The 17,405-nt window shown below is 37.6% G+C and overlaps 1 protein-coding gene across 1 annotated transcript in view; it reads right to left on the reverse strand.

Moving 5' to 3' along the window:
- B3GALT1 (beta-1,3-galactosyltransferase 1) overlaps positions 1-16,557 on the reverse strand; it is a 581,131-nt gene extending 564,574 nt beyond the window's left edge. The window contains exon 1 of the mRNA XM_003266206.3: positions 16,239-16,557. The gene's annotated coding sequence lies outside the window, so the exon portion shown is untranslated. The remainder of the gene's footprint in view (positions 1-16,238) is intronic.
- Positions 16,558-17,405: the final 848 nt, after the last annotated feature.

Below are 17,405 nucleotides of genomic sequence, written 5' to 3' on the forward strand. Positions count from 1 at the left end.
GTTAATGAATTGGGTTCTTAGAGTTATAAATGTGATTTCAAAAGGAAAAGAGAATATAGATGCTATATGTTTTAAATCATTAGATGACTGAGATTAGTAAACAGCCTAAATAATTTTTAAGAGGTAGATCAGTGTAGCTATGGAGCCCCACTAGGACATGAAATTTTGTGTGCAATATATACTGATTCTGCCACATACACAAAAAGTGGTTCATAAATATAGAATAATACCAAAGAAGTAGGTATGTAATTTTAAGGTCCATAAACTCTAAGTTTCCATCTTTTGTATATTATCTATTTCTTCATTCTCAGAAATTATCAACTCTTGCTATTTATTTGAAACTTTACAGTACATTAATTTAGCTTAGAACTAGCCCTGAATGTATAAAAAGTAACTGAAAAGAAAGAAAAGCAAATGTGAGGAAAGAAAAATTGAGGAATAATGATTAATGCCAAATCTAACCTTTCTGCTCTAGAGCATCTAGCACCAAATATAGACCAAGTTACTTTTAACAGTCTCTGCTATGATTTCCTTCAATTATGAGCTATGACAAGTCAATTTCTTGACATAAAACATTAATAGGGTTAATTTTTTAAAAAACAGAAAAGAACTCGTTTGAGACTCATGGCACCTTGGATATTAAGCCAGGTATTACTGAATATGTTACATTTGCAACTGGTAAAGTTGCAGATACCACTATAACAATGAATATGACTAAAAACATCTAGGAAACAAGGGTCCAAGTATAATGCCCCAGTCCAAAAGGAGTTTATCACTGAGATTCTGAATACTGACATCATTGCTTTAGATATTTTTGGTTACTTTCAGGATTTTGTACAGATGAAAAGGATCAGCCATCAAGTTATTTGCCAGGCCACCGATGGCACTATATAGTTCTCATATCCTATCTGATTTAAAGCAAAGAATTATGTACAGGATGTCATTTCCTATTGCCAACTAAAGAACAGGGGAAAAAGCTAACAGAAAATGAGCCTTTAAAAAAAAATCTTAGAAGACATGTGCTCAACTCCTCACTCTTCACCTATACCCTTCAGAAAAAACATTAGATAGTAGTAGCCAAATCTCTTCATTTCATTTTTCAACTGACTACATAGAAGGAATGTTATCGGAGGGATTTTCACATTGAATGTTAAAGTATCAGTTACTTCATTTCTCAAATTTATATTGAAACGGAAAATAATAAAATAGCATAGTAAAGTATATGACAGAAGATATGAATAATACAGACAGAAATTATAGTCAGTGTCTAAGAAAGATAGGGCAGTTTTTTCCCTTATTAGACTACCCTAGGCCTGCTCAGTTGACGTCTTCTTTCTAGTAATAGATATCATTCTACTTCAAAAACTAATAAACAAAAGGAGTACATGTTTTGTTTGAGGTTCTGGTATTAAATTCTTGGCTCTACCAAAAACTCAGTTTTGGGCTTGTAAATATTATATAACCTATATGTTTTTCTCAGTCCCAACAGTTATAAAATAGAGATATTATTATAGTAACATCTACTGCCTAAGGTTTTATTAAGTATTCAATAATATAATGCCTATAAAAAGATTAACAATTCTATTTCTAACACACAGTAACATTCCAATAATTATTTTGTGTTACTAATATTACTCTCCATAAAATGCTTAATGGGATAGCAACTATTTTCCCATTTGCTAAATTAATATTTTAACTTTATTTTCAAGTTTTGTGGTCATGCTTACTCCTAATCATGGACTCAACCTTGAACAATAAAAGCAATTTTAACTGAATATGTTTTTCTATCTTGGAAAGCTTTTGAAGGTCTTTCTAGTAACAAGACTCACAACTATTTTAACTATCAACTGGTATGAGTGGGGAATTTAGAGGAGCAGAGAGTGAAATCTCTGAATTTGAACAGGAAAAGGGAAGGGAAGATCTTGGAAGGGACATCCCTAAACGGTAGAGCAGAGGAAAAAGAAAGAGGCTCAGCACTATATAAGCAAAACAGAACGGGTTCTTTAACATTCCATCTATTAATATTTTCTGATGACAGTCCTGGCAAACCATGAACAGGGCCTGGGGCAGAAGCAAGTCCTTTTGACAACCACCTCACCATTCATTGTCCACCATGACTTCAAAATGATTCCATCTACTTATTAGTGCACTCTTAGAAAATAACATCTTTATTATGGAGAAATCCAAAATCATTTCACTTGACAAGAAAAATAAGTACATAGAACTACAAAATGTTATGCTTCAGACATAAGATGACACTCATATTCTTGTTGTAGTCTCTCTGAAATTAACTATGAGCTTAATACTTTGAAGATGATGTGATAATCAACTGAGCAAAGAGAACAAGATAGACTATGATATAAAATGCATTTCAATAAAGAGAGATAATGTTACCACATTCATTCCCCAAAGAGACAGTGAAGAAACATATATACTTCATTGTTTCTTCCTATTTCACTTCAAATTAACTCATGTATAAAGGGAACTTTTCCACTATATTTTAGTTATTTGCTCTTTTTTTGAAGATATACCACTACCATGGGTAATCTTTTCTAGGATATATCAAATCTGTGGGGTAAATATAATATTTTTGCTATCTTATTTACTTTCCCTGAATTTATTTCAATGAAATACGCAGAATTTTAAAAAGATTAGGAGATGGTCCAATTGGGTAAACTTTTACAAAATATGTTCATAATTGCCTTTTTTCTAACTAATTATTCTAAAAGAGAATACCATTTATATGAGACACAGTATCTCTTTAAAATGTTTAAAAAGTAACCATGAGGCTTAGTGGGTTTAAGAAAGGGAAAGACCAGCATAAGGGCTTACTGGGCAGGGAAAAGAGTGTTAGATTAATTTGAGAAGCAGTCAGGAAGCTAGCTGAGAACTGTCCAAAATGTCTGAATTTGTTCTTCTAAAAGAAAGAGAATATCATGAGAAATGAGACCGAAAGGAAGTTCCGTGATTAAGAGGCACTTTGTTACACGGAAGAGAATGAGACAACAGTTTTGAAGACAACATGCATTGTATTGCATGCAAACTCTGTGATAAACTCACCTATATAAGGAGATGAAAAATCTCACACTACTGAATAGTGAGAAATAAAACTATCCAAAACCATGACTAATATTCAGTGCAAAATATTAAAGTCAAAAGGGAAAATATAGGTGTGTTTTTTCATTGAAAAATTTTTTAAAGTTATAAAATATTCTAGAAAACTGGACATAAAAATAAAGAGGAAATAATCTGTATTTTCACCATTTTACAACATATTTATAATTTCAGTGTTCATATGTGTATATTTTGCCTATTTAAAGTAGGACTTTATATAATTTTGTACCATATTGCCCCCAAGAAACATTAAAGCATGTGCATTTTTATATTTGATTATAATCATTTTATATTTTATTATAATCACATATTTTAATGTTTGCATATTATTCTCAAATGTATGTGCATAAGTCTATTGTTGGCCATTTGAGTTATTTCTGATTTTTTATTATACATAATACATTCATCAACATCTTCAAACATATGACCTTTTCCATATTTTGTACTATTTCTTTAGAATAGATTCCCAGAAGTAGTATTAAGGATTAGACAGTCAGAATTTTTTTTATAATTATTTTCCCCACATACTGCCAAATTGTTTTCCAAAAGGGCTGTACCAATTTTAATTGCACCAAAGAGTATCTGAAAGCACCAGATTCACAGCATACTTGCCAACACGGAACATGATTATTTTTAACACTGTTATTTAGTAGGTGAATAACTAGTCCTCTATTCTTCCTATAATTTAGTCTAGTAGACCGCAGGATGGCAAAGGAGAAAATCTGAACTTAAGGAACAATTTAACAGAAATTCTTTATTCTCGTGGCTATCTTTGTGGTCAAGATAAGTTAAACAGATGCTGAAAGATCACCAAATGAGATTAGTTCACAATAAATGTGTATACACACAAAGCATGCTAATAGATAAGTGCAAACCTGGGTAGGGGTCTCTAGACAAATGCCATGAAACCAGGTATTTGGTCCAGTCTTATTCAGCATTATTAATCACACAACTGAAGACAACGAAGGCAAGATAATCAAATGTGAAAATAAATACACATATATTTTCACAGTGAACAAGCACACATACACTTTAAATTCGCAACTCCACTTCTAGGTCCTTTAGTTTCTTGTACACATGTGAAATAATGTGCACAAGAGCTTTACAGCATTGGTTGTGTTAACCAAAATATCAGAAAAAATATTAATTGTTCATCAGGTGGGATGTCTCATAATAAATAAATTATGGCACTTTCAACAAAGGTAGTATCATGGAGTTGAGGAAATGAATGAGGAAGCTCTTGTAAACTTTGACAGTCCTCCAGGATTGCTGTGTTTAAAAATCAGGAAGCAAAATATGTATATAATATATTAACAACTGTCTAAAAATTGGTGAGAAAATATTTAGTGTATGTGCATAGGCACAGTATCTAAAAAGATACTGTGATGGTTAATTTTATGTGCCAATTTGACTGGGCTAAAGGATACCTAGGTGGCTGGTAAAACATTTCTAGGTGTGTCTGTGCAGATGGATGAGATGAGCATCTGAATCTGTAGACTGAGTAACAAAGATCATCTTCACTAACCTGGAGGGGCATTATGCAATCCTTTGAGGGTGTGAATAGAACAAAATGTCACAGGAAGGGTGAATTTGCTCTCAGCTTGAGGTGGGAAAGCTATCTTCTCCCGCCCTTGGACATTGATGTTCTTAGATCTTGAGCTTTCAAACTCAACATAAATTTACACTACTGACTCCCCACATTCTCAGGCCTTCAGACTCAGACTGAATACTACCAGCTTTCCTAATTCTCCAGCTTGTTGATGGCAGATTATGAGAATTCTTGGTCCCCTAACCACACGAGCCAATTCTTATAATCTCTCTCTCTCTCTCTCCTGAGCCAATTCTTATAATCTCTCTCTCCTCTCTCTCTCTCTTTTTCTCTGTATCCTCACATACACACACTTTATTGGTTCTGTTTCTCTAGAGAGCCCTGAATAACAGATTTTGGTGCCAAGAGTGGTTCTAGAGGAACAAAATTTTAAGGACAAGTTTTCTGAATTGGTTCTGGGATCTCTGGATTTAGCTCTCTAATCTGATTAGATTTGTTGGTGCGAATTTAATGGCCTTATTTCCACTGGTAAAGAGAACACTGAGTATAACAATACATAAAATACTGCATTGGATACTTCCAATCAACCACTTATAAGAAATAAAGAGCTAAGGGACTCTGTATATGATACTTTCAAACATTTTTGAAAACTAAGGGATATAATCATGTTGCTGGACAAAGTGGTGAGCTCTGGGATTTGAATTCCCAGCTCAAGTGCTGCATAAATAACTTAAGAGCTTCTGAGTGTCCCATGAAGGAGAGCCTTATCTCCTGTATCTGCAGGGCTGAAATTGCTGAAAATCAAACACAGAACTTTATCCTGGGATTAGCTGAATTACAACACAAGTTCAAATTCTAGCCTTTCAGAGTATCTACCAGTAAAGTAAGGGTATTAATTGGGGAAGAATGGAATACTGTAAATTGGGATGGGAAGGTATGGAAGACCTTGATGAAGCTGGGGACAGTAAGCTTAAAAATTCTGATGAGTCTTCTTTGTCAGGGAAAGAGGTCTCCCCAACCCAGTGAAAGCATCCTTTCTGTCTCCAGTAGAAGCAGCCTCCCACTCCTATTGGTAGCAACCTCCCAACCCACAGTGGCACTGGCCTTTCCAGCTCAGTCTGAGGGGATAAACTCTGAATTGCTCATGGAAACAATAATGACTTCCCCTGAGGTCATTACTATGCAAGATAATGCTCATTATCCTCAGGCTCCATCCCACTCCTGGTACCAAAATTGGTATTAGGGTTCTCCAGTAAAATGGAAGCAACAAGGTCTCTCTCTCTCTCTCTCTGTGTGTGTGTGTGTGTGCGCGTGTGTGTGTTTCCAAGAACAGGAGGAAACAGATGTCTCAACTCAAGCAGAAGGAGCTATTTGCCCTTCCTCTACCTTTCTGCTTCCTTCAGGATGATTCCCATTCATACTGATGAGGATAGTCTTCTCTAGTTGTTCTAATGATTCAAATGCTAATCTCTTCCAGAGGTATGCTCCCAGACACACCCATAATGTTTTACCAGCTACCTAGGCAACTTAGACCAATCAAGTTGACACATAAAGTTAACAATTACAAAAACCACGAAACTAATAAGAGTGGTTACCTATTTGAGGAATGAAAACTAAGTGTATGCGGAAGGATATGAGAGAGAGAATTTTTACTGTGTGTTTTTGGAACCAGTTGTATAATATATTATCTATTATAAAATTAAACACATTAATTTCACAAAAGGAAAAAATAACCACAAAGCTGGCCCTACCTTATATTCTGAAAAGAAATCAGCTGTCAGATTGTACATTCTCATGAACCAGAAAAGGGCAATGGCTACAAGGCAACCAATGATCAACCAATTTTATTTTTCCTCTTTTATTCTTTTCCAATATTTTTATTATTTGCTCAAATATAGTTCATGAGATCATCAAAATCATTCTGTGCAGAGCTCAGTCAATATACCAAAGTGCTGCTCAAAAATATATTACAAGATAACATATTTATGCTTTTAGAAAAATTCAATTTCTCTGCCCAGACCCTTTGTTCTTCTTTCAAAGTTATAATTTATGAGCTACAGATATGAGCCAAGAGAAAAAAACCTCAAAACTTTCCATGATATTTGTTTTCTGATTTATGTAAGGAAGCATGAGTTTTAGCTTTATTATAATCATATTTAATAGAATCTTTAATTGTATTTAATAAATAACTGGGCTAGACTAGAATAGCTCATATTGTCTCAATTTAATCTTGAGTTAATACAAATTAGCAGGACAACTGATAAGATACACGTATATACATATATATGCAATTATTTTATCTTTTTTTAACCTGATATGACAATAAAAAAATTTTATTTTAATTACAAAATGCAAATACATCTTAAGTTCAATTACATTAAGATAAAGATGTGAAAAGCAAAGTCTAAAATTACCCCTGAAAAGTTACCAACTATGAAATTAGCCAGATATCACTGAATATATAGTAACGATATAGAAAACAGAAATTTGTACAAGTTAGTCCTTTCTTTCCAAAATTAAGCATATCACTCCAATGTTTTGTTTCCAATACAGCTGTCTGGAACCCAAAGCCATTATCATTTCACCCATTTTTAGTTTGTTTTAGTATAGTTTTTTTTAAATGATTATTAAAGTAGTGCCTGTTCCTGGCAAAAACATTTTTATATATTTAGAAATGAAATCCCTATCATCCTACTAGGCAAAAATCAAAAATGTTAATATTTTATTTAACCCTTTTTATATATGTAAATCAAGAGTCCTTCTTCATACTAAATTTTGTATTCTAATTTTTTAACTATTATTTCATCACCATTTTCCAATGTTATTATCAACAATTGAAAATCAATGATTTAATAGTGTATGCCACAATTTAATTATTCCCCTTTTGTTGGCCAAATAGTTTATTTCTACCATCACACTACTACAAATGTCTCTAATTAATTCCATGGAATTAATTCCTACAAGAGATATTACTAAAACAAACAGTATTTTTAGGTTTCTTGATATACCCAGTGGATGTCTGTTGTTTTTACCTATTGAGGAGACATTTTTCCCTTCTGCTAGTAACAGTCCCTTGATCTTCCTTTCAATATGGTCTTGGCTGGGCACAGTGGCTCACACCCACTGTGTAATCCCAGCACTTTGGGAGGCCCAGGTGGGTAGATCCCTTGAGGTCAGGAGTTCGTCACTGGCCTGGCCAACATGGTGAAACCCATCTCTACTAAAAAATAAAAAATTAGCCAGGTGTGGTGGCAGGTGCCTATAATCCCAGCTACTAGGGAGGCTGAGGCAGGAGAATTGCTCTGGGAGGCGGAGGTTGCAGTGAGCTGAGATGGCACCAATGCACTCCAGCCTGGGTGACAGAACGAGACTCCATCTCAAAAAATAAAAATAAATAAATAAATAAATAAATAAGAATACGGTCTTGGTAGGACTGATAGTCAAAGTGCCCAATGATCCACTCACTAAGGCATCATCATGAAACCAAAGCTAGTAAAGTCACACTTTCCATTCTAGGAATTTGAGCCTGAAGCACACAGACACATGAACAGAAAAGTACTGATGCTGATTTAGCCCATCAGTGATGGTACCCAGAAAGGACTTCATCATTTCCTCTTATGTTCTCTGCAGCCATTCTGTTTTCTCTCATTTTCTTTTGATTCTACAAGCTTCAAAATACCTTCCTTTGTTGTGGATCTTATTCCTTAAATTAGTCATGATTCATTTCTATAGCATGCAACTAAAGAATTCTGTAAACACCAATGAAGAATCTTACCAGAAGTTTAGGAGTATCTGTAGTTACTGTGCCCAAATTATATTCAATGCACTCAGAATAAAATGATGAATATGAGCCTCTTTCTTCAAGAAGCTTTCAGTCCACTAAAGGAGATGAACATAAACTAGGAATTTCTACACTGAGAGAAATCTTCTAATAGGAGAAGACACGGATGTTGAATGTACTTCCTCTATTTTCCACTTACTTGTAATTATGGTATTTTTAACTTAAAGTTGTTAACTTTTATAAGGTAAAATCTTTTCCCCACTATGTTTCTGTTTATGGAGTCTTTATTTGCTCTTAGCTTGTTTTGGAGTTTCTTTATGTTTACTCTCCCTTCATCTGATATTTATTTTAGAATGCAGTGTGAGGTAGGGAGTTTACATTTTTCACAAATAATTATTCAGTTTTCCCAGAACCATATATTAATCATTTTGTACTTCCCTACATATCTGTGATTATTTCATATTGTGCTTTATTTTCGCATATTTTAGAGTTTGCATCTGAGGTCATTTATTCTCTTCTGCATGTTTGTCTGCATGTTAATCATCACTTGTAATACCTTTAAATACTTGAAAATGCAGCTTCCCTTAATGCATTCTTTATGTTAAAATCCTTTGCTGTTATAACCTATTTGTTATTCTAGATGAACTTTAGAATCGCTGTAAATTTTACAACAATCTCTTTGGAATTTAACTGCGATAATCTGTATGTATATATGTGAATATACATATACATTCAGTATTACTCTTTTTCTCTACTTATTTACATTTATTAAAAATGTCCCTTAGGAAGCTGTTGAATTTTAATAGCTTCTGATTCTTGGCTTATAATGACATAAAATCCGGAGAAATTTTCAGGCGGCATTGAAATAACTCTTTATAACATTTAAAATATAAAGTTCAGCCGGGTGTGGTGGCTCATGCCTGTAATCCCAGCACTTTGGGAGGCCAAGGCAGGCAGATCACCTGAGGTCAGGAATTCAAGACGAGCCTGGCCAAACTGAAACCTTGTCTCTACTAAAAATACAAAAAAAAAAATAGCCAGGCATGGTGGCAGGCGTCTGTTATGCCAGCTACTCGGGAGACTGAGGCAGAATTGCTTGAACCCAGGAGGAAGAGGTTGCAATGAGACAAGATCATGCCACTACACTCCAGCCTGGGCAATAAGAGTGAAACTCCATCTCAAAATAAATAAATAAATAAATAAATAAAGTTTAAAAATGTATATATGTTATATAAATTCTACATATATATGTTTATAAATAATACATATATATTTATAAATAATACATATATATATGTTTATAAATAATACATATATATGGAGAGAGAGACCAAAAGAGAAAGAAGGAACCAACAGAGGGAAAAAAAATGACTATTTTTAGCTGCCTTCAGTAATTTTGGGATCGGCCTATTTTGTATTTCAGTTAGCAAAGCTAGAAACTAAAGATTATCTTTTATTTCTTTGCATAAAGGAAATCAGGCCAAAATAATGACTAAAATAATTTTATCAATGCAATCTATTATTTGTTAGTTGTTGCTTATTTTAAAATACAGCACCTCTCCTGTTTATAATTAGCTGGGTTCACTCAAGAGAAACCAACATGTATTACTCATATTTTTCATCTAACTCCTCAAAAATTGGAATTCAAGCAATCAGTGATGCTATCACTATTTTATAAAAATAAAAACTAAAGTAGTGATAAACTATGATACATACTCACCAGCCCTATGACTGGCACAGACAGATACGGAATTGAGGAGGCCTAACTATTAGTTCATATGCCCTATTCACAAAGCCATGGTGCATTTGTGAACATTTAGTACAATTCTTCTTGTCTAGTAGTATCTAAATTTCCAACTAATTGTTTGCAAACAACCTCTACCTCTGGCAGTTGTTTTTGCCTGAGTGCTAGGGTCCTAGAAAAGTTACCCACATGTCTTACTGTTCAGTGAGGAATTGATTCAGCCCTGACGTCACCTATATGTGTCAAGGAAACATCTCACAGCCAAAGACTAAACAAAGTGCTAAGTACAATTACTCATAACTAAGTGCAGTATATCAGTTATAAACCATCTCTTCTGTTTCAAATTAGTATTTTAGGAGAATGATATGTCTCTTCAAACCCCTGTGGGAGGTGTTTTCTGACAGAATCTAGCAATAGGTTTATTTTTTTCTTTTAGAACCAACAAAGAGGTTTTTAATTGTTTAAAATCCTCTCATTATCCATGCAATTTACCCCTCTCTACCTAGTTTTTTTTGGTTTTGTGTTGTTGTTCTTTTAAAAAAAAAAAAACTTACAGCAGTAGCTTTTAAATTTTCTTAAGCATTTTTTTCTTATTCTAGAACATTCAAGAAAAATAGTAACAAAAAACTGCACACAGTTTTGGTATTTTCTGGAGTCCCTGAAGTTTACCTGTCAATCACATTGAAGTCCAAAGTGATTGACCTTGGGAAATAAAAAGTCCTGTAAGAAGAGGAAAATAAGAAACCTTATTTTAGCAATTCTATTCTACCTGTTATATTCTATAAACTAAATTCTATAGAGTCTATAAATATATGTATATAGAGTATATACATCTGTATGCTATAGACATAAAGAATGAATTAAATATAAATATTTTACTTGCAAAGTTACCTCCAGCCTTTTAAATCTTAGATAACGTCTCTAAATGTATCTCAATTTCTCATTTTCTTGGTCCTAACACAATATTAATACAATGTAATAGTACACCAGATATTAAAATAATAACATGCACAAACTAGTAGATGCAGTCATTTCTCCTCATATTGTTTATTTTACAAAATGTACAACTGTTCAATGAGCAACTGGCAAAGAGTTAACTTATATACTTCATTGTTAACAAATAGTGTTTCTAGATCTTCTACTTCAACTGAACTGGCCATAAATATCAACTTCCTGGAGTAAAGTTCTTCCTTATACATAGAGGAAGTTGCACGAATCACCTGGGTTCTTCCCAGCTCTAAATACCTGATGTTTGCTTAGTTCTCATTAACAGTTTCATAATCAGCTGGAGTGTGCTAGATACGGTAACCATTTGTTGGTTTACTTGTGGTTTAAAAACATTGTTTTCCTAAAGTTTTGCATTTAGGCAGAAAGAAGAAAAACTAGGGCAAAAAAGATAAAGGCTTAAATGAGTGGTGAATGCATTCCTGAATCTGGAGAAATAAAATATTGAGTTGACAATATCAGAAAAGTCTTTCTCCATCTCCTAAAACTGGGGTGGGTAGCAGCAATCTTGAAGGCTTTTCTTGAATGATGTACCCTGCTCTATTGTCCTGTAATCATACAACCTGTGAATAAGTTGGCACTAATTCATCATGTACTATAGCTTCTTCAGAGTATAGTTTCAGCTTTGGTCTAATACGAAAATATTGTTCGCAAACCAGTTTTTGAAAGTCAAGCTAGGTTCCATTCTTCATATAAGGATAAGTAATAATTCTGAGATGTAAGCTAAAGACCCCAAAGAAAGTAATGAAATAGAAGTACAGAAAGCGACACTGGAATCATAATTGTACGGTTTTTTTGGCAAAAAAGAATAGAACCTGGGATCTAGGTAAAATTTAGCAAAGTTTGATCTGTTATTGGACTGATTGCATACACAAATCTATTTTTAATTACGAACAAGCTTACTTGAAAATTGCTGTTTCAGCATTTCTTACTAGATAATCAGATCATGAGTCTTTTTATTTTTTTGATGCATAAACTTTAAGGAAACTTTGACCTCAAAACCTACTGTTTTTTTTTTATGTTTTTACAGAGGTACATAAATGTGATACTTTCAATGTAGAAGAGAAAGAAGAATTCTCATTACAAATATGCTTTTGAATCTTTCCTAACTACTAAAATTCACTCATCCCTTTTGAATGAAGTTCTGTAGATTTGACTTTGCACAGTCATAAATACTGTTATTTTGTTTAAATGTTGTTAATTTGGAACCATTACGTTAAAAGATAATGTTGTCCTCTAGTTCCTCTGAAAAATATTATAATTTGATTTTAAAGATATTTTAAAGGACAGATATCTTATCACGTTATTGCTGAATAATCATCTTTAGATCTCTCTTTTTTGCCTTTAACCCTCACATATTACGCAGTGTTACTGTTCTCATACATAGCTTCAGGATGAATGTGTATTATTTTTCTGTTCTTACATTAATTTGTGTAGGTATATATGAGTGGGGATGGATAAGTTCAAGAGAAAATGAGATGGAAAGAGATTGGTCCATGAGATGTAGAACTTAGAATAAATAGGTTGGTAGGAGATAAATATTCTATGTAAGTTATCACTATATTTTTATGAGCTATTGCACCCCAATAGAATACAAACTGCAAAAGGGTGGGGATCTTTGTGTGATTTACTCATACGAGTATTCATTGAATTCATACAATAGTGTATGTATTCATTCACACAGTCAAAGCAAACAGAACAGTATTTTGCACACAGTAGGAACACAGTACAATTTGTTAAATGTTATTTGAATAAACCAGTATCATAATAATAGATTACTAAAGAGAATGAGAATATTCCTTTATGACACGCATTCGTCATTCAGAATAGATTAGTCAATTTGTTTCAAATGCAGCATGGCGAAATTCCTTCTGAGAACCTTTCTAGTATGCATGTGTTTTTGTGTGGTGAGAGAGAGAAAGAGAAAGAAAGAGACATAAAGAGACAAAGAAAAAAATGAGAATTAACTTCTGATTTACTAACCAGTTGAAGTTTTTAATTCCCCTAACATTGTTAGTTTTAGAAAAAGAATGATTTCACTATTAATTAAAACAAATCGCTATAAACTTCACTTTCTTACCCATTCACGTACAAACACTAATCGTGACTATCTGACAAATTAAATAAGTTGTATTTCATAAAATAATTGTATCTATTAGCATTGCCATTCATATTGATGTGATCTTCTTAGAAAAGTTATCCGATGCGTATTAAAATTAAAATCTTGTACAAGTCAAAAAGTGAATTTAGTGGCCTAGGGTCTTGACAAGTTGACATTACTTGTATTACTAAAATTCATCTAGAATATATTGCAGTCTAAGCTCATGGGCTGCCCTGAAGCAAAACAAATTAAAGCTTAAGTACATTCGCAGAAATGGTACAATTTGAATTGCTTGTATAAACTAAGTGGCTGGCACTACCCATTAGCTCCCAAAAGCCTGTGCCCACCCCCAACCCCAACTCTGGATCATTTATGTTTATGCTTAAACATATTTCCTATGGCTTTATCCCAATATTTATGACCATTGACACAATTCTCTGTACTTGATTATATTTGTCCTACTCGTTTTAAAATTAATTATCTAAAAAAAGATTTTCTCCAAGTAAAAGTTCCATAGACACACACACACACACACGTACACACACAACCTTAAAATGAGTACAAAGGCTCTTAATTCCATTTTAAGACTTGTGGCTTACTCCAATACATAATGCAGTGGATATATAAAATGTTACTTGATGTCAAGGTGAAAAAGCACTTTCTTAGCCAAGTCGTTAAAATTTTCCTTAGAAGTTCCATTTTTAGTATTGGCTGTTACTGATAGCTTAGTTTTAATTTAAGTTTATTTTAAAATTGTTAATAAGTATAAAACACTTTAATCCTATTTCCCCCATATCAACCTATGAGGAAAACAAAAAGTTTTACCAGCCCATAGTATTGCATAAAAGAAACACAAAACTAAAATAAACTGCTTAGCCTGTTTTAATAACCTTAACGAAGTCCCGAAGGTTTCAATAACTACAATATTGCAATATGAATCACCTGGAAGCAGGTAAATTTTGCATAGAAACAACCACCACAAACTATATACTTTCTTTAATCATATCAGAAAACCACACTTTTAAGCCAGACATGATGAATGCTAAGAAGAAAATACTTAGCACCAATTTTTTACTAGTCCAAATGCAGTATGTGACTAAAATCATAGTAAAAAATCCATTTACAGCACAACAATTAAGTGATGAAAACCATGAGACCATCCTTGGACCCAAAACTGACATCACTACTAGTTTATCGTAAGTTATTCATCTGCTTTAAAATAACTTAGTTATTAAATTGGGAGAAAATAGAATATTTACAATGAAAAATAACTATCGAAAAATGCCTGACATTTTTGGACAGCTCCCTCCTGATTTTCTATAGCATTTCTATTACGTGCCTTACTTTCATTTTCTCTGTTTTACCAAATCAGAAATGAGCCCAAAGTGGTTTCTGCGGTTTGGTTTTGGGTATTTTTGTTGTGCTGTGATTTGTTTTGTTTTGGGACAAAAGATCCCTCTAGTGAAAGAGATTACGGAGCTACATAACAAGAAAAATGCTGTCCCCAGTTCAAGATCCGCCTCTGTATTGAGCCAATTTTTGTTTTACCAAAGCTGGCAGGCAGGGAGCTGATGTTCCACCTCCATTCCCTGCTGCAACCCCATCGCCAGTCAAGGACCGGAGCCTCGCCCCATCTGAGACAGTGGGGAGTGCTCCTTAGTATTGAGGTATTTCAAGAACTTTCCTAAGCAGATACTCCCACGGAGACAAGGAGCCACACAGAAAACGATCGCCAAGATTAAGTTTGTGCGTCCTGAACAGGGATGGAGAAGCCACTGCACTGAACTACGGAGATTCGGATTTGGCCCAGTGGCACCATCCATTTTCAGCAGCGCACAGAACTCGCCTTCTGCGGAAGGCTTTGCAGCACGGGTGGAACTCTCGATAGCTTTATCAAATAAGATAATCTAATATGAAACAAAAACGCTCTGGAGGCAGCTGGGTACCCTAACCTGATTACTCTGCGTGGTTAACGTGCCCTAGGTCTGATAGCCCAGACCCCAGCGGGCCTGAACTTTGTCGGAAGGCGGAGCCGCCAGGCATTTGGCAGCTGCCAGCGGCGCACCAGGCCCGGTCTCAACCTGGGAGGTCACGCGGGCCAAGGCGGCCTGGGGAGGCGGTGGCCCCACCTGGACGCCAGGCGTCCGAGCCCCGCTCCGCCTCCACAGAGCTGTCCCGCTGCGCCCTACGCCGCCACCAGGCAGGAGGATCCGCTGCCAGCACCTCAGAGTGGGACTCTCCATCCTCAAGTCTGCGCTCCAGAAAAGTGTAGCAAGTCTCCCACACGGGGCTTCAGACACCTAAAAGTCGCCACGCCCCCAAGAGTAACCTCCACCTCCACCCCCAACTTCTCTTTCCTCCTTTTCTTCAGCAATGTGGACCAACAGTTACTTTTCCCTCTCCTCCCTTCCCCTCCGAAGTCCCCGGGGCAAAGTGGGACTGTGGGGAGCCTCGGGGAACGCGCCTCTCCCCTGGCGCGCCAGGTCCACAGCTGCTTTTTATCACCGCAATAAAGTTCAATTTGCTCGGCTCTTTACGAGCCACGGTGGACTTTCCCGTGCGCTCCGTGCGTTCTCCCTCCCGCCGAGCCAACAGCATCCTACTCACTCCAGCCTAGCTTGGGTCCTTGAAGGACGTCGGGCCACGCAGAGGGGACCCACTGTTCTCGCTGCAAAGTGCCCCAAGCCGCGCGCGCGCACACACGCATCCACATCCACACTCACACAATACCATCCCCGCGCTGTCAAAGTCTGTCAGCGCGGAAGGGAGAACGCACCAGCTGGAGCCGCACTGGCGCGGGCAGCAGCCCAGCCCACCGTCGGGCCACGCAGTCCGGGTCCCAACACCTTCGTCGGGATGCCCCGGCCACCACGCGCCTCGTAACCCCCAAAGACCACGCCAGCCGTCCCGGGGGCCTCGCGGGCGCTGCCGGACAGGACCTTACCCGCAGGGCGCGTGGTCTCCGGCCGCTGGGCTGGCGCGCGGGCCACAGGGACGCTGCAGCCAGGGTCCCGAAGATGCTGCTGCTCCGCTGCCGCTGCCCCGATCCCCGGCGCCAGCATCACTTCTCTGCCGCCCCCGCCTCCTCGTGCTCCGCTCTCTCGGCCGCCCCTTCCCGGCGGCCGCCTGCAAGACCGGCAGCGCCGGCGGCGCGGCGGGGTGGGCAGCAGCGGAGGCGGCGGCGGCGCCCGCGCGAGCTCGCCCAGCTGCACTAGCCGAGCAGCCGCGGCGGCAGCCGGAGCACCCGAGCCCGGCTGCGCTTCCCCGGCGATGGCTCTGGCCTCGGCGACTGACAACGCCCGGCAGCCAATCGCTGCCTCGCCCCGCGCGGCGGGGGGAGACCAATCAGAGCGGAAGGCCCAAGGTTTTCCTCCGCCTTTGCTCAGCGGGCTTGTTTCCGGGAGAGGCAGCGACGCTGCTGGGGTTTGGGATGGGGGAGGCGCGGGAGGGGCGCAGGATGGGGGACTCGTGGCCCCGGAGCCTTAGGTGAGGAGGGAAAGCCGGACCCGCAGGGGTGGGCCTGGGGCGCTTTCTGACCGCCAGGAGCCCGCGGCTTGGCAGGAAAGGGCGCCGCGGGTTGACTCTGTCCCCAGAGCCTCGTCCCTGCGGTTCAGCGTCTTGGCATCGCTGGGGGGAGCGGGGAGCGGGGAGGGGTCGCGGGACCCGAGTACGAACGGCGCGGCTGGAGAGCGAATCCCAGGAGGTGGTCGCCGCCTTGAAGGAATCACGCGAACAGTCACCAGACAGCGCCCCCGTCCTTCTCCCTTTGGCAGCTGAAAAGAGTAGTACTTCTTAGGCTCCGAACCACTCATAGTAATCAGCCCCGAAGTGTCCCCAGCTAGCAAAGACGCACACGGAGAAATGTCAGAGTTGTAGGCAGAGTGGACCTTCCCTGTCTTCCCTCCAAATAAACGCCCCTCACCTCCCCAAACGCAACAAACAAACAACCTTGAGAATGGGGAAAGATAATTTAAGCAGCCAACCTAATTGGTTTGCTTCCTTTTTTCCTTTTTCTTTGGATAATCAAGTCTGAATGTTCTAATAGTTTTTTTTTAATGTGTGTTTGACTCAAACACTAGCGAAGTAATGTTATTTAGCAATAAAAGATAAA

The sequence above is a fragment of the Nomascus leucogenys genome, chromosome 17 (genome assembly GCF_006542625.1).
Source record: "Nomascus leucogenys isolate Asia chromosome 17, Asia_NLE_v1, whole genome shotgun sequence".
Lineage (NCBI taxonomy): Eukaryota > Metazoa > Chordata > Mammalia > Primates > Hylobatidae > Nomascus > Nomascus leucogenys.